The sequence below is a fragment of the Erpetoichthys calabaricus genome, chromosome 5, assembly GCF_900747795.2.
Source record: "Erpetoichthys calabaricus chromosome 5, fErpCal1.3, whole genome shotgun sequence".
NCBI lineage: Eukaryota > Metazoa > Chordata > Cladistia > Polypteriformes > Polypteridae > Erpetoichthys > Erpetoichthys calabaricus.
In genome coordinates this window covers 232,664,883-232,692,231 of record NC_041398.2, presented here as the reverse complement: position 1 = coordinate 232,692,231, position 27,349 = coordinate 232,664,883, and the positions used below count along the sequence as shown (strand labels likewise).

Here is a 27,349-nt window from a genome sequence, read left to right as displayed (position 1 = left end):
AAATCAATACAGCAGCCTATTTAATTATTTGGCTTTGATATTTAGTAGGGGACCCAAACCTGGAAATAATGTCTGTTAAATATATCATATTAAGATAATTAGATTAAATAACTGGAAATAAATTAATATTATATGTAGTTAAAGTAAAGGTTGCTGTATATTAATAAAGCAAGGCTATACAGTGATCCCTCGCTATATCGCGCTTCGCCTTTCGCGGCTTCACTCTATCGTGGATTTTATATGTAAGCATATTTAAATATATATTGCGGATTTTTTGCTGGTTCGCGGATTTCTGCGGACAATGGGTCTTTTAATTTCTGGTACATGCTTCCTCAGTTGGTTTGCCCAGTTGATTTCATACAAGGGACGCTATTGGCAGATGGCTGAGAAGCTACCCAGCTTACTTTTCTCTTTCTCTTGCTCTGACTTTCTCTGATCCTGACGTAGGGGGATTGAGCAGGGGGGCTGTTCGCACACCTAGACGATACGGACGCTAGTCTAAAAATGCTGAAAGATTATCTTCACGTTGCTACCTTCTGTGCAGCTGCTTCGTGAAGCGACATGCTGCGCAGTGCTTCGCATACTTAAAAGCACGAAGGGCACATATTGATTTTTTTATCTGTCTCTCTCTCTCTCTCTCTCTGCTCCTGACGGAGGGGGTGTGAGCTGCCACCTTCAACAGCTTTGTGCCGCGGTGCTTCGCATACTTAAAAGCAAACAGCCCTATTGATTTGTTTGCTTCTTTGAAGAGGAAGATATGTTTGCATTCATTTAATTGTGAGACTGAACTCTCATCTCTGTCTTGTCATGGAGCACAGTTTAAACTTTTGAAAAAGAGACAAATGTTTGTTTGCAGTGTTTGAATAACGTTCCTGTCTCTCTGCAACCTCCTGTGTTTCTGTGCAAATCTGTGACCCAAGCATGACAATATAAAAATAACCATATAAACATATGGTTTCTACTTCGCGGATTTTCTTATTTCGCGGGTGGCTCTGGAACGCAACCCCCGCGATGGAGGAGGGATTACTGTATTGCATTTAGTAGTTGGGTTGCTCACTTTTTTCATTCAGTTAAACCAAGACTTAACATGATTGACTATTCTAATACAGCTGATCTGCACTTTGAGTCCCAAGTGTGGTTTTTAATTACTTACTAGGGGGCTTTGCCCCCTGCTTGCTTTGCTCACCAACACCCGGCGGGTGCTACGCGCCAGCCACTTAGTGGCTTTGTCTGTCGCGTATAGGGAAGCGGATGTACAATTTAAACAGATTGTTATTTTCATGAGAATTGTAACATATGCATAATAGACCTAACTATTTTGCATTACAGTGAGTAATTTACCATACTAAAAAAAATAGTAAAATGTAATAAATTGAAAGAAAATTATATTTCAAGTTGTGTTAGAGTTATTCGTTGAGTTATATGGTTTCAATCTGTTTGGCTTTGAAATTAACACAAAAATACTTTTTGAACTTACACTTTTACTGTAAAACTTCTATAAAAACAATATTTGGAATTAACTTTTTGTCAATATTGCATTGAATTTTGATTTCGTGTTTGGACTTGCATTGTGATAACACAATGTATAACTTCTCATGAGTGAATATCGTTTCTTTCTCTCTGATAAATAGTTTTTCAAATGTTTGTCCCTGTGATTTGTTAATTGTCATAGCAAGAACTATTCTAACTGGAAACCTTAAATGTTTTAATACGAATAGCATATCAAGATCACCTTTGGTGTCTGTTATCCGCGCAAGATGTACTACATTACCTTTCTTGTCGCCTGTTAAAATTTTACATGTCAGAATTGTTTGACCAATTTTGAATACAACTGATCTTGTCCTATTGCATAGCCCATCACTCATACATAAATTACACAATAACATTACGATACATAAGATGTTAACGGTTGTAGATATTCTACGGGATATTGAAAGTTGGTGTTTTCATCTTCCGCAACATCACCACCAACTGTTTCAGCATAGTCTATTGATATGCATTTAACCAATTTGCCGTTTAACTGATCAATAATTTTCGCATTAATTCGTTTGACTTCATCGTTTCTCTTTGCTAGAATTGCCTATGTACTCATTTCTTCTGTTGATAACCCTTAAGGTTGAAATTCTTCAATAAGATTTGCACACAATACATCTAAAAATTTATAAGAGCTGAGAGCGCAGGAACTGTGTCTGACAAAAGCATTCACATGAATGAGAGGTGAGATGACCGTGGGAGTGGGCCGTTAACCTGAAATGGTTGCGAGGAGGGCGGGACTTTAAAAATATCGTGGCAAAAGTCTTGTCTCGCGGGACTTGGAAAAAAATCTCTTGGCAATAGTCTTGTCTCGTCTCAAGATTTTCTTTTATATTAGAGTGATTTATGTGAATGTTTATTTGCTTGAAGCTTATTTCACTCTCCTGTTGCGTTTTCTTGATATTGCCTGTATACATTTTAGTACTTCGTTTGAATTTATTTCAGGAATTCCTTTGAACACCCTCATTGGTGCGTTCTAACACACTGCAGTCATGTATCTCACTAACTGACACGTGTTCTAATAAATATGTGCCTGCATTACTAACAGTTTGAGAAAATGATGTAATTTCAGTATTTATTTCTTAATGATAATAGTGTAGAACAAATCTGTGGGAAAGTATTCATAAAAAAGATGAGGAGACGTCTGCAAAAGTACTTTTCATATTCCCTATCATAATTGAGGGAGTTTTAATTGCATAACATAGTAAAGTATAGTACATGTTTTCAGTGATTATGTTATATCACTGTTGTTGTTGCATCAACATTACTTCACATCTTTCAGTAAATTAAGTCATCCACGGTAAATTATGCTGTACATACAGGCCCCAGTTCAATACCCACCTGTGACTTGTGTAACCCTTAGCAAGTTGCCTGACCTATCAATGCTATATTTGCACTAGGACTGTAAAAAAAAAAAAAAAAACACAGACGTAGGTATATATGATATTTTGAAGAAATCATTTTATGACCTGAATAATACCAATCAGAAAACATCATCGCACTAATGAAAAATTATTTGAAAACGAACAGCGCCAGATCGGGTGTGTATTTACTAACCGCGTCAGATCCCTGGGTGGGGGGGTTGTTGGTAGTATGTATCGTGATCATGAGTGAGAGAATAAAATTGAAAAAAAAAAAGGTAACTTTTACAAGTACAGTACTATAAATGTACACGGTCTGTTACAGATGCAAAGCAAATGTATCTGTGTACTGTATAATATTAAGAATAAGAGCAGCTCACTACTGAAAACGGCAAATATAGGAGGCAGTGGGGATTGAACCGGTGGCCCCTTGATTACAAGTTAGCAAATCTTACCGCCACGCCACGGAAGCTGTTGTATCGTCCTTGAACCTTTTGTGAAAGTGTTTATTTGATCTTTGGACTTCAGGCTTCACACATTCTATAGTTTATGCCTACATTTTGTAACATTTATTACAAAAATATGAAAAAGTTTCTGTTTTAACAATGTGTTTACACAGATTACTGTAGAAACGGAACACACATGAAATGCATGTGTTCCAAATAACGATCTTTTATTTCCACTCTAAAACTCCCAGTTTATCAAACAAGACATGAGCTGTGAGAACTTAGTGAACATTCTGCGACGGTGGGGGATGAAATAGCAGGCTGCTTGCTGCTTGTCTTAATGGGCATATTTACAGGACAAAAGGTGCTGACGGAGAGGTGCGAACGGATTTAAGGTGGGCCGGATTTACGAGTTTTCTCGTGGCTCTGGTAATTCTAGTAATAAAGTAGGGATTTTAAAGCATTGTAATAAAATTAAAATCAGAATTTTAAGGTGTTTTCCATTTGCTTTAATGACATGGTCTTTGCATTAAACAGTTGGGCATCTCAGTTTTAAGAGTGAATGGGACAGAATCAAATGCAAAATGATGTTTTCAGGACACCATAAAAATGTTTAGAAAAACTGATTCAAGTACACCTGTAGGACTGTAAAACAATCTTGTGGAGGGGGGTATAGCTATAAGTTTTACGAATTCAAAATTACTGAGTGGTTGATTGTGAAGTGTAAAAATGCATCTGCAAAATACAGCAACATAAATAGCGACATTCAACCTATATAAATATGTACAGGTTGAGTGTTCCTTCTCTGACATTCTAAAATGCTCCATAATCTGAAACATTTTGAACACTGACTTAATGTCACAAGTAGGAAATTCCACACCTGACTTCACTTGACCATGTGCGTCTCTGACCAATATTCCCTCTCCTTTTTTTTTTTTTTTAAACTGTTGAGTTGACATGAATAACACATGAGATGGTACTTACCATTTACAACTGATTTCTTTAATCCCCCTGTGAAATATTAAGCACCACGAAGCACCAACACATGAATGATGAGCCATTGGCTGGTGACGACTGGTGAGACTTGCGTGCATTTAAAAAGGGTGAAAGGCATGATAACAGCTAGGCAGAACTTCCAAACTGCTGTGCCAGAGGGGAAGTGAGCAACACAGTTAATGTGGCTATTCAATGTAGCCTCTGACTGTCTGTTGGTGCCAGTTTGCTTAAAACCTTTGCCATTGCCTGACCTACGTGCATTACCCACTCTGTTTTTTGCTTATTATCTGAGTATAGTAACCTTTTAATTAAAACACAGCATCCTGGGTGAAGACTGAAAACCTGCTGTTGTTTGTTGTTGCTGTTGTTTAACAGCTGATATGTTATTCTCCTGATGCTACTGTGTGCAAACTGTTTCATGCACAAAATTATTACAAATTTTGTATGAAATTACCTTCAGGTTATGTGTATAAGGTGTGTATGAAGCATAAATAAATTTTGTGTTTCAATTTGGGTCCCATCCCCAAGATATTATGTATGTGCAGATATTACAAAATCTGAAAGTATCTCAAATACTTTAGGTCTCAGGCATTTCAGATTAGGGATGCTCAACCTATATATATTTTATATGTGAGGTTCATAAACTTGTTTTTTTGGTTGTTATTTCTTACATAGTACAATAAGATAAGTGCAGGTTTTGCAGGTGTATTTCATATAGTTCTATTGAACTATGAAGAGGAAAATTCAGTTTTTGCTTATGCTGGTGTTTGTGGGAAGCTGGAGCCTTTCCCAACACCTTCAGGTGCCAGTCCATTGCAGAATATGCTCACAGAAAATATCTCTGAAGATACAAGTAACGCTTTCTTTCAAAAATCTCTGTTAGCCAAACCATTATTAGATTATTAAAAAATATATATATTCTGTGTATAGAATCAAGTCTGGGGGGTGATGGCACTTCCCCTTTTTATACTGCCTCTTTGACTCTTATTGGTTTGTTTGTTAATATTCAACTGTTTCTGTCCTCATCAAAATAATTGTACACTTTTTTATATTATATATCTCATCCTGGTATATATATATATATATATATATATACAGCAAAGTCTGTTTTATCTGCAAAATTCATGACCATAAAGCCATTTTTTTAATGAAAAAAGGGGCAAGATGTGTATGTTGTCTGGCAATGACCAAAAATCTTGATTGTGGAGCTCTGCTGAACATTCAGTTTGATTCCACGTTTATGTTACTGGGTTTACTCAACATTCATCACACTCTTGTAGTGTAGTGAAGCTCGAGAAGGGCTATTGCAGCCCAGAGGCATTGTGGGTGGATCAAGGGGAGGGGTAACTGTCAGTCAATTTCAGCTTTATTCAGCTCTATTTGCAGAGCTCCGAACGTCCGCTTATTTTTGGGTGCCTCGAGGTACAGTTTGACCTTGCTCGGCACATTGACCAAATGGGGGAATTATTTTTTTAGGCCTTGCACATGAGGGCCACACACTCCAGATCACCGCACACCACCAGTTGAGAGGCTCCATATAGGCTTTGCATGGCACTGATGGCAGCAATTTACTTTACAGAAAAAGTTGGAACTTCTCATACCATTGATATGGGCAAGAAGAAAAAAAACACGTTGCCATCGAGTTCTGCATTCTGCAGTCCGCTTTCTCAAATGTTATATGCCGAAAGGCCATGCTATGTTAAAATTCAATTATAATGAAATCCTTGTTATAACAAATTGTTTTTTCAGTCCTATGCCCTTTCTTCTAACGGAAATTAACAGATGGATGGATGGATGGAAAGAATTAACTTTATTTGTCCCAGGGGGAATTTTTATGTATTTGCCTAGTTTTGCAAATTGATGTGTTTCATTAGCGTTGTAGTAGCATTCTCACGCCTACAGAGCACAGTGATGATCCAATTAACATGCACAACTCTCCAGCACCATTGGCAGCTTTTCACAAAGGTGCAATATCATAGATTTCTGTTTGCTGTTCTATTTTCATGCTATTGTTGTAACATATGAAAATGTGGACACAATAATTCCATTTTAGTAGCTCATTTCTGTGTTTTCGATGGCTGTTGAGGCAGTCCTGTGCTGTGGGTCAGGTGTCTGACTTTTAATATTTTGGAAGCTTGTGCATACATTAAGGACCTCGTAAGAGGTTTACTGTACAAATTACAAGTACATATAGTACACTTGTTTCCATATTTGTACAGTTGGATCTCTGTGATTGTGGTTAAGAGATTCGTTAGGGGGCCCACAGTGAGTCATTGGCAGGGGTTTAACCAACCGCTTTGTGGTTTACGCAGTCCTGCACCTTATAAGCTTGTCTAACATACCTGCCTGTATGCTAGAAGTTTGATTCTGTCTAAATGAATGAAATATGCTATTGAAGTGCAAGGGCAAACAACCAGTTTTTAAAATTAGTTTGACAGTTGTATTTGTAAATGCATCCTTGTTCTTTATGGTGTTCCGCAATTACATTACTAAGCGTCTAGTGTGCTGCATTTTGTTCTCTGTTGCATGTTAGCATACTGTTTTATACAGTATGTATTAAATTTTTGTAACTAACCCTGAGTAAAATAAAAATTAAAAAAAAATCCTCTTCTTTTTTTGTATCCCTAAATCAGTGGGTGGCCTTAATTGAACTGGAGTAATGTCTAACATTGTATTATGTTATCTGACTAATGTGAAATGTGGTGGTGTGGAGTGTCCCCACTCTCAATGTTTTGCCACCCACACCAGTATGACTTTAACAGTTAATCATATTCTGCACCAGTTGGCATTTGACTGCTAAAATGGGCTTGCTGCTTTATTCAGATTTGCCACCCCACTTAACTTGCTGTCCCAGTTGACTGCTGTGTTCGCCTCAGTGGATGAGCTGCCCTTGCTACCAATACCTTTACCTCTTCATCGTAAGACCTACTGCTGTGTCGCCTAACTGCTAAATTAAGCATGAAGGCCTGAAGTAGTGAGGTAATTTGTGTAATTTATTGTGTTAACAACTCAGTACTCTTCAAATCATTGCCTTTATAGAATTTCTTGATTAGCTCATTTTATATGGAGTAGCTTATTTTTAATATTTAAAGAATAATTCATGATGAATACAGTGGGAAAAAAATGATTTTAATTTCTAAAGAAATTTTAAAGTTACTTCAGTGTTGTTTCCTTTAATGTGGGGTTAGCTAATGGGCAATGCTCATTTTATACTTCAAAAAACATGATTCAATCGTTCATCTTAACAATTACAAAGGAAATTATATCCATCTCCTTAATTATAAAGGAAATAATGCTGCAAGCTGTCATTAGAGATTATCACCTTTTAACACGTGTACATAGGATGTACTGTAGAGTTACTTATGTAGTCCAAATCATGTAATGAGATCAAAAGTAAATATGAAATTAGCCAACATTTTATAAATGTGTACCGTGCTTAGGCAAAAACATTCATATTAGTTCAAAACTCTTGCCTTTCAGGATTGTGACATATTTAGCCTGGAGAGTTGCAACTTTAGTTATATATCCATTTGGGTGGAGATTTATATATGAGTGGGCCCCCTTGTCAAACTGAACCACAAGTCATGACTTTGAAAGCACAGTCCTGCCTTTCAGCAGTCGTTTTAAATGAAGGGAAAATGTCAGTAAATAAGACTAATAAACTGGTGTCTCTGGAATCAGAATACATTAGCTGGCAGGAGTTCCAAAGGTCACACCCAAATCTGTCTGGATTAAGCACAGGACCGTATTATATGTTGGTTTTTAAGAGAATCTTTGTGTATCTCTTTATAGTGTGTGGACATTTATATATTTTGTTTCCTTGCCTACTATATTTGTATCTGTAGACAACCTATAATAACATGGAGCAGCTGACCATTTAAAATGTGAAATGTTTAAGTAGTTATTGGTATATTCATAGTAACTTAGTTTAATTAGAAGTTATTAGTTAAATGCTTATAATGAAAATATTAAGCATTCTAGCAACTGTGGCTGTTTTTAGGAATGTACAATACTTAAAAATAGCTGAGCATTTTTCCTCTCCCTGAATTGAGAAGCTAATAAGTAGAACCTTTATTTCACATAAAGTAAGAGATAGTGAAGACTTTAAGATCTTATCACCCTGTTTGCATATGGATATAAACTATTATAAATATAATGAGGTTGTCATATTTAAGAAGCACGTCATTTTCATTTTCGCAACAAAATCCCATTAAGATTAAATGATACTGATAATTCCAATAAAGCTGTTCTTTTTAAATTTTTTGTGGACCGTGCCTCATTATAACCTGTAAACTCCAGTGTTGCATTAAGCTGTGGGAAATATATGTCTTTATAGTGACTGACACTTAGCATGGTTTTCCGAGAGAGAGTCAGCATTATATAACACACGGCTCCTCCACAGATTGCCAAATGCTTTTGATAAAGCAGCACCTACAACATCTGCTAACTTAGTCCTGCAGCTCCTGTCAGCATGCAGGGCTCAAGCCTCTAGAAAGTTTAACTCTGTTTAAAGTTATGATTGGAAACATAGCAGTTGAGTGCCAGACATTTCTTAACCTCCCAGACACTTACGATAAATAAAACCTTTAAGAGATACTTAATCATATTTTGGCTTAACCTCTTTTGGTTATGCATATGAGGAGGACTTACCTTGCCAGGCTTTTCTGGACTACTGAGCCTGTTTTTCTCAGGCAGCCAATCTATTTTGTGAAGAGCCCCTGCCAAGTTTTCTGTGTTAGTATGAAGTTTTTCCAACTTTTTCCAACCCTGTTTTGGTTTTGAAATTAAATGTGTGCTAGAGAGCAAATGGAATGGGGTCCGATGTGATGTGTTTAGTGTGTGTAGCGTGTATGTTTGATTTTTTTTGTATATACAGTATATGAGGCTGGTGCCTGCCACAGTGGAACAACTTGGTCTGACCAGTTAACCTAACCTGTGCGTCTTTGGGATGTGGTAGGATATTTCTATATGATAGTAAATATTAGAAGTTTACATAACCTTATTGACATTTCAGCATTTGTAAAGACTGAAATCGGCACACATCATGTCAAACATAAGATCAATCTTGTAGTCCATGGTATGTAAGTGTAAAACAAATTGATCAGTTTTTAGAATTATATTTCAAAAATTTTATTTCTTTGAGCTCAGTCTTTACAATGGACTTGAAATGGTATAGAGATTTAACCAATCACATTTCTCCCTGCATACTTTGGGATGTGGGAGGCAAATTAAAGATATGCACATTAGAGCTACCGGTGATTATTAATTGGCTTGAATGGTGTGTTTGTGTATGTAAGTATGAGAATAGGTACTGGATTGGACTGTCACCCAGTCTAGGGTAGGTTCCTGCCTCATGCCCAATGATGCCAGAATAGCCTGTAGCCCAGAGTTGGATTATAAAGATCTGAACATTTTTCTTTTCCTCCTTTTGCTGATGTTAAAAGGAATACTCCACTCAAAAAATTATATATTTTTATACATTACTTACCCAGTGTGGTTTTGGGGATAACTGAGAAAAAAAAATTACTCTCATATTTTTATGGAGAACACAGATAATAAACACTCTGATGGAATGGGCATCTGTAGAGACCAAAACTGGACCACAGCAAGCAATATCAAAAACCACACATTCCTTGTGTCACGTTATCTAGTTAATAAACTCACAACGTGCAAAATGCATGTGTGTATTTGCTAAGGGCTACTTCCAGAAAATCAGAGCAGTGTGTGCAGAGGGAATCACATTCCCACAGTAACGAAATTTTGAATTGAGGATAGGACTGTTCACCAGTGAATGAGGGGGAGATGTAGATCTTCAATTCAAAACTATGATCCCATGTGAAAATATTTCTTCTGAGTGCCCTGCCTTGATTTTCTGGGAGTATTTAAGAATATTTTAGCATAAAAAGCAGTCATTTTGTGTATTGAGAGCAAATATAATTGGATAACTTAATGTGGATTATGTGTCATGAGGAATGTGAGATGTATTTTCATGAACTGTGTTGTTTGCTGAGGTCCAGTGATGGTTTCCATAAACTTCTATCATAAACTTATTTGGTGTTTGGATGGTTGGAATTGCCAGCATTTGTTTGAAACCCGTTCAGAACTGGTGGAACTTTGTCTACATTGTTAGTGTATGTAAAGTTAGATAAAGCTTATTTGGGTTTTTATTGGGGGGGGTGTGTAGTTGGGTTACATTAACAGTGCTTGTGGGGTTAGTTACAACTCTAGTCACTGGGGATAGTTGGTATGATACAGAAGGTCTGGGACAGCAGAGTACACTGTTGAGCTTGACAGAGGCGTCATGGGCCCAACTTAACCAAACACAAAGTAGGGCAGGTGCCCACTTGATATCCACTGGAAAATAGTCAAGTGGCACTTGCTGGTTGGTTGGGCAATATTAATAATTCACTTGGTACTGCGTTTAGGTAGACCTGTGATGGCAATTCCTAGTATTTGCCCCTTGGTTAAATGTACCAGTGATTGTAGTGAAGCAAGCTGGGCTTTATGCTTAGCCGTCTGACTGTATGTACGAAGGAATTTACATCATATCTTGTGTACTATATAAAAAAAAAATCAGAAATGTCATCTATTTTGTCCATGAAAACATGACATTAATGCAGTTTTTGACAATCATTACAAACTACATGGGGTAAGTAATATAAATATGTTCCATGGGTGTAGTGTTCCTGTAAGGGAAGTGTTTTTACTACCTGATAGACTCTGATGTCATATGATCCTAATTTGAAATGAAGTGAGTTCTGTAAATTCACACATGGAAAGTTGTATGTATTTTGGTTGTTTTTACAACCTACTCACTGTTAGTAATGTGGTGAAGAGTAATTTTAGATCATAAACCTTAATGGTGCACAATGAGATGTATACAATGGAGATCAGAAACAGTTAAGTATTATGGATAAACAAAAATAGAGGAAATCAGGAAGGGGGCAAATACCTTTTTACCACCTACGCCTTACCAGTGAGGTTGAATAAAGTGCATCGGTGACCTTTAAAATTGTATTTTTTTCCCTCTTTATTGTTAATTTATATATGAGTCCAAATTGTTGAACTGCAGTTTGATTAGGTGTTCAAAAAACTATAGTGCCTTGTGGACATTAAGTTGTGGCCCCAAGTCCAGCAGAATTTTAATCAAATGCCTTTGTTTAATTAGGTAAGACTTTGCAGCACCCATTTTGTAAATTGTTCAGATACAGAAAGCAGCCCAGGCAGAGCTTTTGATTTTGCTCTCCTTGAGTAAGATTTCCAGATTCCAAGTTACTTGCCAGGTTTGTATGTTTTGACCACCTTGTTCACTTTGCTGTGATGGCAGATATAGAAAAGGCAATATCCATAAAGCTGCTCTCCTTTTAGTGAGGCAATCCCTTTTGAACAGGCTACATACTCTTGCCTAAAAATTCATATGTAATGTATGCAACGAAGCAGGGCAATTTCTATGTGTGTGCGTGTGTTTTTTTTTTTTTTTTTTTCCCCTGATCTCGTTGTCTGACAGCCTCTGCAACATCTCAATAATTCAAGCAAAGCCCCCCAGTAGGTCAGTGCTGCTGGAGGTTTTTTTTTTTTTTTTTTTTTGTCCCCTAAGGTGTGCAGGTTGTTGTCAGAGCCAATCATTTAGCAGCATTCCTTTGGGTCTTTGCCAGGTCTGCACTGCAGTAAAACATTGCCTCTGTCTGCTGTCAAAAAGCAGCTGTAGTGCAGTCGGTTTCTGACCTTGTAGGAAAAAGAGCTGGTACAGGTTATCATGATGAGCAACCCATCCATCTGACCATCACAAGACCAAGTTAGCTTAGTGGTTTAGTACATAAATATTACTTTCTCTAACAACAAAGTTTGTATCCTCTACTATTTTTCTACATTTCAAGCAACCTTTTCTCTCATTTTTACCCTGCAATAAAATGACATCCCATCCAGAATTGGTGTCTTTCTTGTCCCTGAAGTTTCCAGGCTAGACTGAACTGAATTGGAATGAGCTGGTTTGGGAATGAATGAAAATTGATATTGTTTTCTTTATAGAGCATCCATTTTTGCAATCCACTTAATCAAATTTTTAGACTTAACTGGTTATTTATAGGCTTTATTTCAAATTTGAAAACCTCTGTCATCCTCAAGTCTGCAAAGTTAAGTGTCCTTTCTTGAATGAGCTATCGTTATGAAGCACATTCATGTATTTTAAACAAATATTCAGATATCATATTTTTGAATATCTAACTTTTTAATCTAAATTACTGGTTCAAAGCACTACTACATACAAAAGGATGTGCCGCATAAGTAATCACCCAGAGTTTATTAGGCATTGTAGCTAGTCTGTATTGTGTTAAATAATTAATTGGAGGTTACTGTGATGATTCAAATTAACTTTCACTATAGACCAGTTTCCTTTAAGTTGCATATTATGAAGACTTTTGAGAGCTTGGTCTTGGAATATATAAGGCATTTTGTGGAAGACCAGTTTGCCTATTAGACAAAAGACTGTAGTGGACAATGTAATTATCTGCCTGCTCCATAAGGTTTATTCCTGGACAAAGCTGGCAGTACTATGAGTGTTTTGTCTTGGTAGAGTTCTATATTACGTTTCCTCCCACAGTCCAAAGACATGCAGGTTAGGTGGATTGGCGATTCTAAATTGTCCTTAGTGTTTGCTTGGTGTGTGAGTGTGTTTGTGTGTGTCCTGTGGTGGGTTGGCACCCTGCCCGGGATTGGTTCCTGCCTTGTGCCCTGTGTTGGCTGGGATTGGCTCCAGCAGACCCCTGTAACCCTGTGTTTGGATTCAGCGAGTTGGAAAATGGATGGATGGATGGAGTTCTATATTACTGTACTTTCCCCTTTTGTATTCTTTATTGCGTAGTCTTTGTCAGAATACCTCCAAATCCATATATTTACTGCTTTTTATAAGGTATTGTACTTTATAACTTTTCCCTACCTTCCCTTCTACATCTGTAACCTCAGGCAATTAGGTGAGTAAAAAACAAGCAGGAGTTAAGTTACACCTTTAAATAATGTATTATTGATAATATAAAATAATAACAGTAAGCAAAGTACAAGAGAATATTGACAACCACACAACCTGATAAATGTGGCATACTGACTTGTTAGTTACTTTGAATGTCTTTAGTTAAGTCATCATTTCTAGCCGTCTTCAGAACAGGCCACATGCCTGTCTCAATATGGCTGCTGAGCTGTGCTCTTCATTGTGTTTTCCTTTTCATGGTAATGGTGTAATGAGAAGTCAAGCAAAATGACACCTTTTATTGGCTAACCAAAAAGATTGCAGTATGCAAGGTTTTGCGGTAATTCAGGCGTAATAGACCTATTAAGTATGTTTACAGAACATCATAATATAAATATATTGTCAGATTTAAATAAGCATTAGTAATAATTAGCCAAATATGAGTTAGTGTGCCCTTTGATGGACTTTTGCACTGTCCTTGGTTAACTTCTGTCTTTCTTCCAACACTATTTAGATGGTCTTCTACAAAGAATAATGTAAAATAGAAATTGAACAGATGATGATGATAATAGTAGTAGTATAGGAATAGCCCATCTAAGCTCTCCATCCTCATGTGTTTTTGTTTCTTTCTTACTCACTTTGGATTAAAGCATCATTCAAAGAAATATATTCATCTGTTCTTGGCAGGCATCAAGTCTTGGGGTATATGCTTTCATCCATATATTATCTTAAAGATAATGCAAAGAAGTATAGATAATATGGAATAAATTAAGAAGTAATGTAGTGGAGCGAAGGTCTTTAGGGACCTTCATATGTCAACTTGAATGTTGTTTTAGGTGATCTAGATCAGGACACTCGGCTCTGGTCCTGGAAGTCCACAGTGGCTGCAGGTTTTTGCTTTAACCAAATTTCTAATTACAACTCATTTATTTACCACTAAAACAATATCCTTACTTTTAGCTGACTTGCATGTTTTGATTTAGAAACCTTAATTTCCTATGTATTTTACTTTTAAACAACCGCATTAAGGTTTTAAATGTTGCCTGTTTTATTAATCAGCCACCAGGTAATAATGAGGTGCAAATGACAGAGGAACCACCAGCTGTTCAGCTAACATGTTTCCATTGGAACCTGTGTAGAAGCATCATGAAGTATCTGTGTTAATGCAATGTTTTGAAGCAAATGTGGCATTTGGGGCTTATTTTGGAACAGATGGGACCTGTTCTACAGTGACATGTTATGTTTGAGCTGGTGGGGCATCAATGTGTTGGGTAGTTGTATGAGCAGGTTAGCTGAAGATTATTTAAACTATGGAACTATGGTAGGGCAAATTTTGATTGGATGCAGCAGTCTAAAAGAGATAAACTGAGTTAAGGTTTTTAGTGTAGAGACGGTCAAGGAGTAGGAGTAGAAATGGTTTAGAAATATTTTACATATAATGCAAGACAGGTACATCCTAAAATATGGAGGTAATAGGAAATTAAAAAAAAACTGCAGTGGGTAAATAAAGACTAGAAAAAAAAAACTAAAGGTAAAAACAACCGAATAAGGCATATAAGACTATTAGTCTTATATAAGACTAATCCAATGTGAGTTGTAGGGCATATGAGAACCAACATGAGGGCAACCATCAAGAAGGATATTAGGGAAGCTCAAAGGCAGTTAGAGAGGGAATATACTGTAGCAGATAAGGTGAAAGATAACCCAAAGAGATTCTTTCAGCATTTTAGTAAAGGAACACTTAAGAAGGAGGTGAAGCATTTCAAGAATAGTAAGGGGGAATTAAAAATGCAGACAGTGAAATAGCAGATGTTCTAAACTTATCATTTTCCTGACTTCTTCATATGTAAGGAAGTGAAGAATGTCCAGCAGGAACAGGAACTACTAAGGAGGTACTGAGTGATTGGGAAGTAATGCTTAGATTAAAAAGATTGAAGTCAAACAAATCACCAAGATCAGATAATATTTTATCCTCAAGTTCTTAAGGAGTATAGCGAGTACATATATAAACCCTTGATATTTTTAGGAAGGGTTTGTGCACTGGGGAAATTATGAAGAACTGATAAAACAGCAATTATTCTTCCCTTATATAAAAAGGACGATTGGTCAAATTTAAGCAGCTGTGCGCAGTAAGCTTAAATGTGCATCATGGGTAAATTAATGAAAGGAATTATTAAGGATAATATTGAGCAGCACATGGCAAGAACACATGGATTCAGACGAAAGAGGTTGTGTTTTATTAACAAGCTAGAATTCTATGCGGAAGCAACAAAATAATGCAATCAAAAGGAAACGTATGATATTAATTTCTATCTTGACTTTCAAAAAGCATTTGTTAAGATACCTCATGAGAGGTAGGGCATCAAACTAAAAGAAGTGGGAGGTCAGGCTGTAGTGTGTAGATGGATGCAGAACTGGCTAAAACACAGGAGGCAGAGGATTATGGTGTGAATAGCCCTATCAGAATTGGCTGATGTTAAGTGTTGTGTCAGTGCTGGGGTCACTGCTATTTTTAATATATACAGTAAAAATAATTTGGATACAAATATAAATAAGAATCTGGTTAAGTCTGCAGTTGATACCAAGCTAGATGACCTGGCAGATTGATAGAAGTGTTTAAAATTATGAAGGGAATTAGTACAGTAGATCAAGACCGTTACTTTAAAATGAGTTCATCAAGAACACAGGGACACAGTTAGAAACTTGAAGGGTAAATGTTGTAAAACATTAGGAAGTTTTTCGTCACACAGAGAACCATAGATACTGTACATGGAGTGAGGGACCAAATAGTATGATAGACATTAGGACTTTAGGGACATTCAAAATTAGACATGATGTTATTTTTGAAGAATTAAGTGGATAGGACTATGTTAAGCTGAATGTCAAGTCTACATTTTTATTTCTAATAAGAGAGAAGGGAAGGACCAAGAGGTGTAAATCTGTTTTAGACTACAAAAAATATGGAGGATGATCTCATAAAATGAGAAATCTGCAACGTGATCAAGATTTGTCTTGGTAGAGTAAAAGCATTAATAGGCCATATGATTAAACATCATTTTCATTATCTGCTAGGCCTAGATTCCAATTACAACACTGATTGGAAGGAAAACTTGCATCCATTTCGGACTTCCAGGACCGGAGTTGAGTACCCCAATCTAGGTGAATAGGATGGCAATGCTTGTTGGATTGAGAGGCCTGTTCCCGTCAAAACTGCTCTAATGTTAACCCCTTAATCCATGTTTAGGACTGCGGCTCAATGAAACATTCCTCAGCAGCACAGACCCACCTAGCACTCAGAATAATTGGTTAACGTATAAAAACAGTGGCAGATTTGTTTTGCACAGTTATTTTGTTCTTTATGCCCACCAGGGGGAAGTTGGTCATTGTGTTATTCAGAGGCCCTCTGATAAGTGCGTGACAGAAGCCCTGCTGGATGTAATCTCTCTCTTCTGAAATAAATACTGCTCAGTTGAATAGACTGTAGTCTTCCTCTACATGCTTCATTTACTTGAATGTAGTTTACATCATAAGTAAACTTTGCATGGCCTGGATTAAAATTACAAAGGTCACAAGCTGGGACTTCATCTCATTGCTGGCTTTATCCGCTCATGAGTACTTTATTTCTGCCTTCTTTCACATATTTAGCCATTCTGGTGAAACCAAGAGGCTTCCCTGATGCAATTCATATTTAATGAACAATTTCTATGGCTTTATGGAGGAGACTGACCCAATTATATCAGGAAATCATTGCGTTCTTCACTTTTGCACAATGCTGCCCTGTCTTGTCCTTGTTTCTAATTAATATTTCACTTCTGATTATAGGTGTTTTTTAATCACTGAACAGAAACCCCATGTCTGGCCCTAGAGGGGGGCATTGGTTTTCAGTCCACTCTGCAACTCATTGTGAATGTGAGCTAGGGACTATTTTTTGTCTTATGTGTTTAAAAAAAGCATAAGCTCATTAACAGACTTCAAAGTGTTTATTAAAAGAAGCTCCTGATTTCCCTGCGGTCTTAATTGGTGATAATGTTAAACCATCATTTGTGAAGAATCCATAATCATGCCTTGTAAAGGAATTCAGTATTCTCTGAAACAGGTGTTTTTATTTATTTATTTTTTAAAAAGTGTTTTTTCGGTGCTTTTTAACTTCTGATTAAAATTGATTTAATGTGTAAGGCAATGTAGTGACACAGTGGTTCAGGCAGCTGACTTACAGCTCTAAAGTCCTGGGTTTAAAAGCCCTCCCAAATTTCTGCCTTTGTGGCCATAGTCTCCCATGTCTGAATGTGTCCACTTATCCATATTACTAACCGAGAATGCTAAACCGGATGGACGCAGGGACATCCGGTCATGGGCCGTAGCCGCAAAAAGACGTACTGCGCAGGCGCCCCAAGAAATGAGGCGCCGCGAGAGGCGGCCGCGACCACAGAAAAAAGGAGTGAGCACAGAAAAAAGGAGTCAAACGCAGGCGACGCACACAGCGCCGCACGAAACCCATTGCACACGAAACTAGCACACAAAAAAAAAAGAAGCCGCTCGCGCCCACCTGCAAGCACCCACCCCCCCCTACAAGCACCGGACGGGACACACACAAAGAGGACGATTCAACAAGCCCCTGGCACACAAAAAACAAGAACCCAAAACCACCCCGCCCACCCTACAAGCAAGGGACGGGACACACACAAAGAGGAGGATTCAAGAAGCCCCTGGCACACAAAAAGAAAGAAGACGCTCGCGCCCCAACAATCCCCCCCCCCCCCCCCCTCCTCAGATGCCGGGAAAAAGCACACAGCGCCGCACGAATCCCATTGCACACGAAACGGGACCCACAAAAAAAGGGGAGGATTTAACAAGTTCCTAACGCACCAAAAAAAAGAAGCCGTGACCGCCACGCCAAGCCCATTAGAGACGAGACATGGCACACGAAACGTTCACAACAACGACGAATCAGACCCACAAACACACTAACATCAATAAGAAGTGACACCCAAAGCCCCATTTCTAAAGGAACCGTCCATATTAAACATACGTCATCTCAACACCTTCACACTATGCAGCATAGGTGGATCTCCTTACAATAAACCACTATTAACCGTTCAACTGCAGAAAAGGCTCCATATTAACAGTGAGTGCGATCCTCCTTATTACTTATCCATATTTCGCACGCTGAGGAACAAACAAGTCATGAATACACGCTCACGGGTACAAAACGATTCGGCTCGGATAATGGGACCAAACACACGAACCCGCATGAAACAACAAAATACACAGCGGCGCATACAACGCGCTTCTGAAACTCCGGGAGAAAAAATGTCTCGGCTCCAAAAACGCAAAGCTCAACTAACCCCGTTACAGAGACGTGCCCAAATGGACAGACACAATGAACGTAGACGCATACAGCGCGCGTCTCAAAGTGCTGCATCGAAACAGGCACGAGTTCAAACCGAAAGCCCTCGCGTCTCAGACATACAAAAACGGGAGCGAAGAGACAGCATAAATGAACGCAGACGTCTACAACGCGCATGTGAACTGCCAGAAAACAAGCAAGCAAGGCTCCAAAAACAGAAAGGTCAACTGACCGACATACAAAAACAGACAAGGCTCGATACAAACAATGCACGACGTAGACTGAAACAGACTTTTCGCACAGCACAGGCGAATCAATTACACCTCCAAAATAGCGCGTCCCAAATACTGGACATGCAACAACGCGCCTCTCAAACGCCACAAGCAAAATCTGCCCGTCGCGGACATCAACGCCAGACACCTGCTAAACGCTTGCGCCACTTGGCTGACAACGCGTTCAATAATGAGTGCACTATTGAGGAAAATTCATTGGGATTAATGAATGTCATTTGCAATCATTGTCATTCACTTAACTTCCCTAAAGAAACTGGCAATACAAATAATGAATTTACACGTTGTTGTCAAAAGGGTCAGATTAGACTGCCTCCTTTACATTCATATCCTGAATATCTACAGAAGCTTCTAACTAACGATGTACCTGAAAGTACAAACTTTATGAACTGCATTAGATCCTACAATAGTTCATTTGCTTTTGCATCTACTGGAGTACATATCAAGCCACCAAAAGGCTATGGCCCATACTGCTTTCGCATATGTGGACAAATATGACATCCGTCTTGCGAAACTGTTAATTATTGATGAATGTACAATGGCATCCAGTCACTTACTCAACACCATTGATAAACTTCTACAAACGTTGATGAATAATAATATTCCCTTTGGAGGAAAAGTACTTTTATTAGGAGGTGATTTTAGACAATACTTGGCTATTGTTCCACATGCCATGCACTCAGCTATTGTTCAGTCCACCTTAAAATACGCAGACAATTGGCATTGCTTTCAAACAATACAGTTAGTACAAAACATGCGATGTCCACATCCAGAATATAACAATTGGTTATTACAACTGGGAAATGGTACACTCACCAATACAGATGGACTTCACCCAAATATTATTACAATTCCCCAATTCTTTATCTGCGACGACTTAGTTACAGAGATATTTGTAACAGCAATCTCATTGGACCAAATACCCCTTTTAACACAACGCACTATATTATGTCCAAAAAATATTAATGTTGATCACATTAATAACCAGGTCATTTCATTACTTCCTGGAGAGGCACGACTCTTTCTAAGCTCTGACAAAGTTGACTCTGATGACGACAATGAACATCTGAATTTCCCCTTAGAATATTTGAACACTATTAACCCGGCCGGATTACCACAACACAATCTTAGCCTAAAAAACGGAACAATAATCATGCTATTAAGAAACCTTAACACTAAACAGGGTTTATGCAATGGCACACATTTAGTCGTCAACACCATGACACACAATGTTATTCAAGCAACAGTTCTTACAGGATCACATGCTAACAATACTGTTCTCATTCCTAGAATTGACCTTACGAGTTCTGACCTAGAATTACCTTTTACATTGAAATGCTGACAGTTCCCCATTAAACCTGCATTTGCCATGACCATCAACAAATCACAAGGACAAACCATGGACAAGGTTGGCATCTACCTCTCTGAGCCTGTTTTTGGACATGGACAACTTTATGTTGCCTTCTCACGTGTTCGACGTTCATCTGACGTTAAAGTTATAAATGCTCCGTGCCAAGGAAGACTCATTCAAGGACAGGACACCATCTTTACTACTAATGTTGTGTACAAACAAATATTCCAATAAACCATTACTCTGTGCCAGACACTGTATTTTTTGCTTTCTATATGCATCATCCACACCTCCACACTATTCTATATCTCATTCATACATCTCACTCTTTGTCATGCCCCAACACCAGGGGTTGGCGAGCGAAGCGAGCAGGGGGCGGAGCCCCCTAGTTTATTCAGAAATGTACATTGCCACCTCTAAATTGGCCTGGCAGAAGTGAGCACAGGGGTGTGTGTAGGAGGGTATTTATGCATATATCGAATTCCTCCAAGATGGACTCTTTATGACCCATAGAGAGAGAGAAAGTATTTTCCAAGAAATTTATGGAAACTTGCTAAAAGCATCTACCTAATTGTCATTAGGCATCTCTTATATATATTTCTCTTCTGGTTCGTCCTGCTTCCACTTCAAAACCAGTCCCGCCCACACGCAGCCGACACAGCATTTCTTGATTCCTATTCGTCGTCTTCCATGTCATGCACTATACTGGCCTGCTGAGCGTAATACATGCAACAAGTACTCGAGGTGCTGCCACAACGGTAAAGTAGCTTTACCACCCTTGCGGGAGCCACCCGTGTCTTTACAGCAGCTTCTTACACAGCAAACATCAGAAGCTAAAAATTATTATGAACACATTCGAGAATACAACTCTTCTCTAGTGTTTGCTTCCATTGGTGCACAGATAACTCAACCTCCTGGCCACGGACCATACTGTTTTAAAATACACGGGCAAATTTATCATAAATCTCTCCACTATACGCTGACACTTCTATCTCTCCAGGATATGGACAGTTGTATATTTTTGACACAGCGCAAGCTACTAAAGTACGCTTACAAAATAAAGCAAATTTTGCATGCAGCGAAAATGTACTTCTCTAGCTAGATTCCATGCTCAGAACCATCAACCCCTTCGCTAAATCATACAAACACATGCATGAAATCGCTCAGTCCAATCCAACAGCATCTGAACGAATGGTTTTCAAGGAAACCCCTAGGCAGGATTTATGACGATACAATGCCCCTACATGTCACACCGATGTTGCAGCGATTTTCGCCGGAGAAGATGGTGAAACGCCTGCCAAAAGGGACATTTGCGCCTATCCCATACGCAACTTCTGTAAACAGATTTCCACTCTCAATATGAATTGCAATCCTATGGTTTACCCACTTTTATTCCCTTACAGAGACATTGGCTGGCAGAAAGATTTACAACATGTTCCCGAGCGAATAAGGCTTACTCAATTCTAATTTTACGCGTACAGATTAGCAATGAGGAATACATTTAGTATTTTGCACTCCAGTGGCAAACTATTCCAACAGTACGTCGTAAATGCGTATGTTAAAACAGAGGGCGCTCGTCTCAACTATCTCAGATTACATCAACAAGTTCTGCGCGTTGAACTATCAGACGCACTGCAAGCAAACACTGAAAATAACAACGTTCGTGTAGGCAAAATGATCATATTAGATAGATAAATAGATAGATAGATACTTTATTAATCCCAATGGGAAATTCACATACCATCCACATTTCCAGGAAGTCCAAGATACATGTAACAAAACTATCAGGATGCCATGGCCATAGTACGTAAATTTGGAAAGCCTGATTTATTTATCACTTTCACATGTAATCCTGCTTGGCTGGAAATTCTATATGCACACTACGTCTTTCAAGAAGTATTTATTTCTTCTTGATTTCTGAATTCCTTTCTCACCATTTTCCGTTCCTATTCTTACACGGGCGTCGACTAGTGTTGATTAAATTTGCAGCGATACCCATTAAGGCAGCTCTGAGGGTGAAGTGGTAAATGATAAGTTACTTTGGAGCAGTATTTCATCTTTCCTTTCGATTTCTTAAAGGTGTAAGTTGAGGTTGTGAAGGCAGTAATCAAAAGATATATGTTTATGATTCAAAATACATGTTGCATATTTTCTTTCATTACTATATTGCGAATAACTGGTGTCGTAGTCTGGCCCTGTTCTGAACTTCTGCCCAGTTAGTGTTACAAAGATAGTTTTTTGTTAAACCTAAGATTTTGGGCAAGCAATTAAGATTATGGCTGAATGCAAGAAAAAGTTAAAAAGAAGACCCATGCTTCATTTTGTATTTAATTTACTAACATTTCCTTTAACCTCCTTAACATTAAGTTTACCCTCAGTTAAAAATGTAGAATTATTTTCAGCACTTAAAAATGTTATTATGTGTAACAGAAACATGTCTATACCAAAACATCAACTTAAATACTACGGGAAAGATACAGTATATATAGTGTACATTACTGTTCTGATGGTAGACATCCTTCCTGTGAAATGTTTTGAAACAGTCATCAACACACAGCCCAACTTTGCAATCAGGACAGTACAAGCATGTTTCTTTGTGCACTTTCCTGATAATGTTTTTTTTTGTTGCTTGAGCTTGGGAGGGCTAGAATGTCAGTGCCTGAACTGCATGATTGACATGTCCATTTCTGTTATTGTTGGCTACTACAGCTCAAGGCTTAGTGCTCTTCCACATTTCCCCTGACACGAATGACAGTCTCTGCATTGTGCACAGTGGTTAGGGGGCTAACGTCTTTTTTTTGTCTTTCTACTTGATCTTTTTCTTTTTTGCTACACACCTACTTGCACCTGGCTGCAATGTTACATGAGTGAAGTCACCAAGCATATTACAGCAGTTCAGTCACACAGTGCCTCATGTATCGGTTTCACTTCCTGTGTCAATGTCTGATGACCAATTCACATTGTCACTATCGCTCAATTCAACTTATGGTTCAGTTTTAATTTGTTCTAAAACTGGCTTTACAGATTCTCATTTACATGCTATTGGCTGAAGGCTCCACCCAACTCATGAGTATTGATGAGTTACCTTAGAGTGGCAAAACATAGAAATATTCATGATTTTTTTTTTTTTTTTTTTTTTTTTTTTTGCACAATGATGTTATTTCATCCACTAGATGGCAGCAGAATTCTGTTATGACAGTTATCCTGCCTTAGCAGTGTTAAGCGCATCTTTACATGTCCGAGCCTAATTCAGCTTAACCATAATATCATAGCATTTCAAGTCCAAGTCAGGCTTGCCATTTACATTGCTTATCATCAGTAGACAGGTGACTCAGTGGTTAGCACTGCTGCTTTATAGCTACAGACCCCAAAGTTCAAACTATAGTCTTGCCACTTTCTCTGCTTTCATGTTCTCTTAAAATAACAAAATAGTTTATTCAGACTCCCAAAAGGTCAATCAGTGGATCTCATATGGAGATTTATTTGGCCTTTGGGATTAGCACGGCTGTTTCACAGCCTCACAGTTTGGAGTTTAAATCTCCATCTGATGACACGTGTATGGAACTTACACATTCTTCCTGAATCTGCATGGGGTGTTTCTGCAGGATCTCCAGTTTACTTTCCACATTTCAAAGATGCTGGTGTTAAAGCAATTGATGACTACAGATTTAGGTCCATTAGTGGATGTATGCACAAGTCTGTCCAGTGTTGGACTGAAGCTCCATTGATAGGTGGTGGTGGCCTTACCCTTTATAATGCTAGATTAGGTGCAGGCTTACATGTGACCTGAATTGAATTAAATGAGATTGATGCAGATTTTCAAAGAAAGTCAGATTTGGACTTGGGTAAATTGTATTATCATTTTTATCTATCTATCTATCTATCTATCTATCTATCTATCTATCTATCTATCTATCTATCTATCTATCTATCTATCTATCTATCTATCTATCTATCTATCTATCTATCTATCTATCTATCTATCTATCTATCAATCTATCTATCAGGGGCGGCCTTAGGCATGTGCAAACTGTGCACCTGCACAGGGCAGCCATGCCAATATACTGTATATTGAATATAAAACAGAAAGAGAAAATACCGACACAGCTGATGGCAATGTGGCCGAAAAACATTGCGTTTCTTGTTAATTAGTACGCTGTATTTACTAATGTCGCTAGAGTCAGAGCAGTAAGCTATATGTAGTATTATAACGTTCTGCCGTAATGAGAATATCATGGGCCGCCACTTGGTTTTCAAGTTACGGACACGCGCATATAGAAGCGAAGCTAGTGCAAGTGGGCGAGTCATCTTACAAGTTAATAAGATACCGTGCATAAGATACCATATTGACATTGGCGGGCGAAGGGGCCACCGATTCTTTCTTTGCCCAGGGCCGCTACAAGCCTAGAGCCGCCCCTGTGTGTGTGTGTATATATATTTACTGTATATATATATATATATATATATATATATATATATATATATATATATATATATATTAATAAATACACATACAGTATATACTGTATATATATATATATATATATATATATATATATATATATATATAATAGTTATACAAGTAGATTCAGAAAATATTCTTTCATTTTCTGTACACTTTCATTAATAGATTTCATTTTAAATGAAGTGATTACATCTTGCCTGAAGAAGGGGCCTGAGTTGCCTCGAAAGCTTGCATATTGTAATCTTTTTAGTTAGCCAATAAAAGGTGTCATTTTGCTTGACTTTTCATGACATTTTAAGTTGATAAATTTGCAGTTTTTACCTTTCTGTCTACATTCAATAACATATAATGACAACTGTTAATTCAATATGCCACTGGTGAACTCTAATCAGGTTTTATACACATCTCAAAGATAATTTAAGCAAACAGGATGCACCTGACAACAATTTGGTGTGCTTCAGAAAAGGGTCTGAATACATTACAGGGACCTGTTTTCACTTTGGCATTAAAGAGTTTTTCTGTTGGTCATTGTCAAAAAGCAAGTTAAATTCACTGTCATTCAATATTGTACAGCAACAAAATGTGAAAACATTCAAGAGGATGAATATTTTTTTCTATTTTGAAAGGCACTGTATATGCATTCTATTTGACATCTATTGACTAACCTTATGAACCCTCTTACTCCAATTCAGGTTTGCAGAGACCTATCTGGGTAGCACTGGACACAGGTCAAGAAGCAGCTCTTGACAGGGTGGTAGTCTACCACAGGACCCACTCGTACACATCCACATTCACATAGGGCCTATTTAGAATCGCCAGTTTGTCCAACCTGCACAACCCAAAAGCTGTGCAGGTTAGGTTAATGAGTGTACACAAGATGAGGCCACATCCCTAACCTATTTTATTTTTGTCCAACCAGATGTCATATAGTAGGCGCAAAAACTTTATCCAGAAGCCTGTCCATTGCTTGTATGTGTATTGTGTTTCCAGTCCTCCTCTTTCTCTTTTTCCTAGAGTATATTTGCTGTTAGGGCTAAAATTTGTTGCCGCTGTGATCCTTGCATGGAACAGAAGAAATGAACCAGCTCCAGGTCTGGTGAATGAGTTACGATGGGCCATTAATAGTAAAAATGGAAAAGCTTCATGTCTACAATTGAGGCTGTACAGAATATAGAGTATAATCAATTATCGGAACACATCAGAGTGTTCATGTATCAGTTACAACATAGATTATATATAGCATGTCTGACTTGTAATGAAATGGGGGCAACTATTTTTCAAATCTATGAACCTTATTTCCCTGTGTTCGGCTTCCTTTAGTATTGAGTTTTTTTTTTTTTTCCTAGGCTGTCACTTGCCAGTTTGACTGGAGCCACCTCATACATAAAACATGGCTCAGTACACAGTACAGTGAGTGTTTCACAACAGCACTGTCTCAGAAAAGCCTACACATTATTTTTGTTCATTGTGTATTTAAATATTCATGTTTTTTAAGAAAAGCTTTTTTTTTGTTTTAAGTTAGGCACACAATATCAGTAGTGTGTTAAATGCCCTTCATGAATATCACTTGTTTATATGTGAAGCATGGAATTTGGGTGGGGAAGGAAAATAATTTTCTCAAAATTGTGCCTATGGCCTGTGGTATCGTAATCAGGAATTCTTACTTTGAAGTGTCTGTGCTGCCTACCAGCCTGTGGAGAACAAGGCTTGGGACTGGTGTGTTATCATTTGGATTTTTAATAAATAAATTAGTGTGACTGTCAAATGTATATTGTCAAAAGGTGAAAATGACACCTAGTTTCTGTTTATGAGATTATATTTTTAAGAACAGAGCCTTGGTGTCTACCTGGAACTTGATGTGCAAAGCTGGTGAGGCTGCCCATCACCACGGCAGAAGCAGGAGTATACTGTAAGTTGGTAGCTGAAAAACAAACTTGGTCAAGTGGAAAATAGGAATGATGTTTGAGGAAATTCAAGGAACAAAGATTAGGTCTTTTACACTGAATATAGCATAGAAAATATTCTAAACCCCAAGTTAACTTTCAGGGGTTACAAGTTCAAGTCTTGCAGGCTTAGTCTGCTGAGCACTAAGGTTTGGAATGAATTAGAACTTTCAGTTCTTATGGTCACTTTTGGAAAATCTTTGTCCTTCTGGACTCTTATTTGGGATTTCTAATCATCCTCCCATTTATCTTTATATATAATCTTCATTTGGATCTTGATCTTTGTTTGTCCGCGAATTCACTGCCTTTTGTGGTGTTCCTGCTGTGTTCAGTAGAGGGCAGTAGTGATGGAGGAGGAGAGGAAGTGAGGGGGAGGATCATTGGATGAGGTTAGAGTGTGGTGATTAAAGAAGATTGAACTAAAGGAGACTACATGCTGTTTGTACTGGCTGAATACACAACACCTTGGTTGTTACTTTTGTTTACAAACACTGTCGATAGCACTCTTTGTGTTTAGATCTAGCGTCGACACCTGCTTTGTTGTCGAGACTGTGGTTTTTTGTGTTTCTATCGACCGTCGTTGGCAGCACTTTGTTCTAATCGAATATTCACCCACTTCTTGGAGTCGGCAGTCAGAGTATATAAGTCGGGCACA

At 38.0% G+C, this 27,349-nt stretch overlaps 1 protein-coding gene across 7 annotated transcripts in view; it reads left to right on the top strand.

Annotated features, from left to right (window-relative positions):
* rapgef2b (Rap guanine nucleotide exchange factor 2b) overlaps positions 1–27,349 on the top strand; it is a 401,507-nt gene that overhangs the window by 163,389 nt on the left and 210,769 nt on the right. The gene's annotated exons all lie outside the window — the stretch shown is intronic.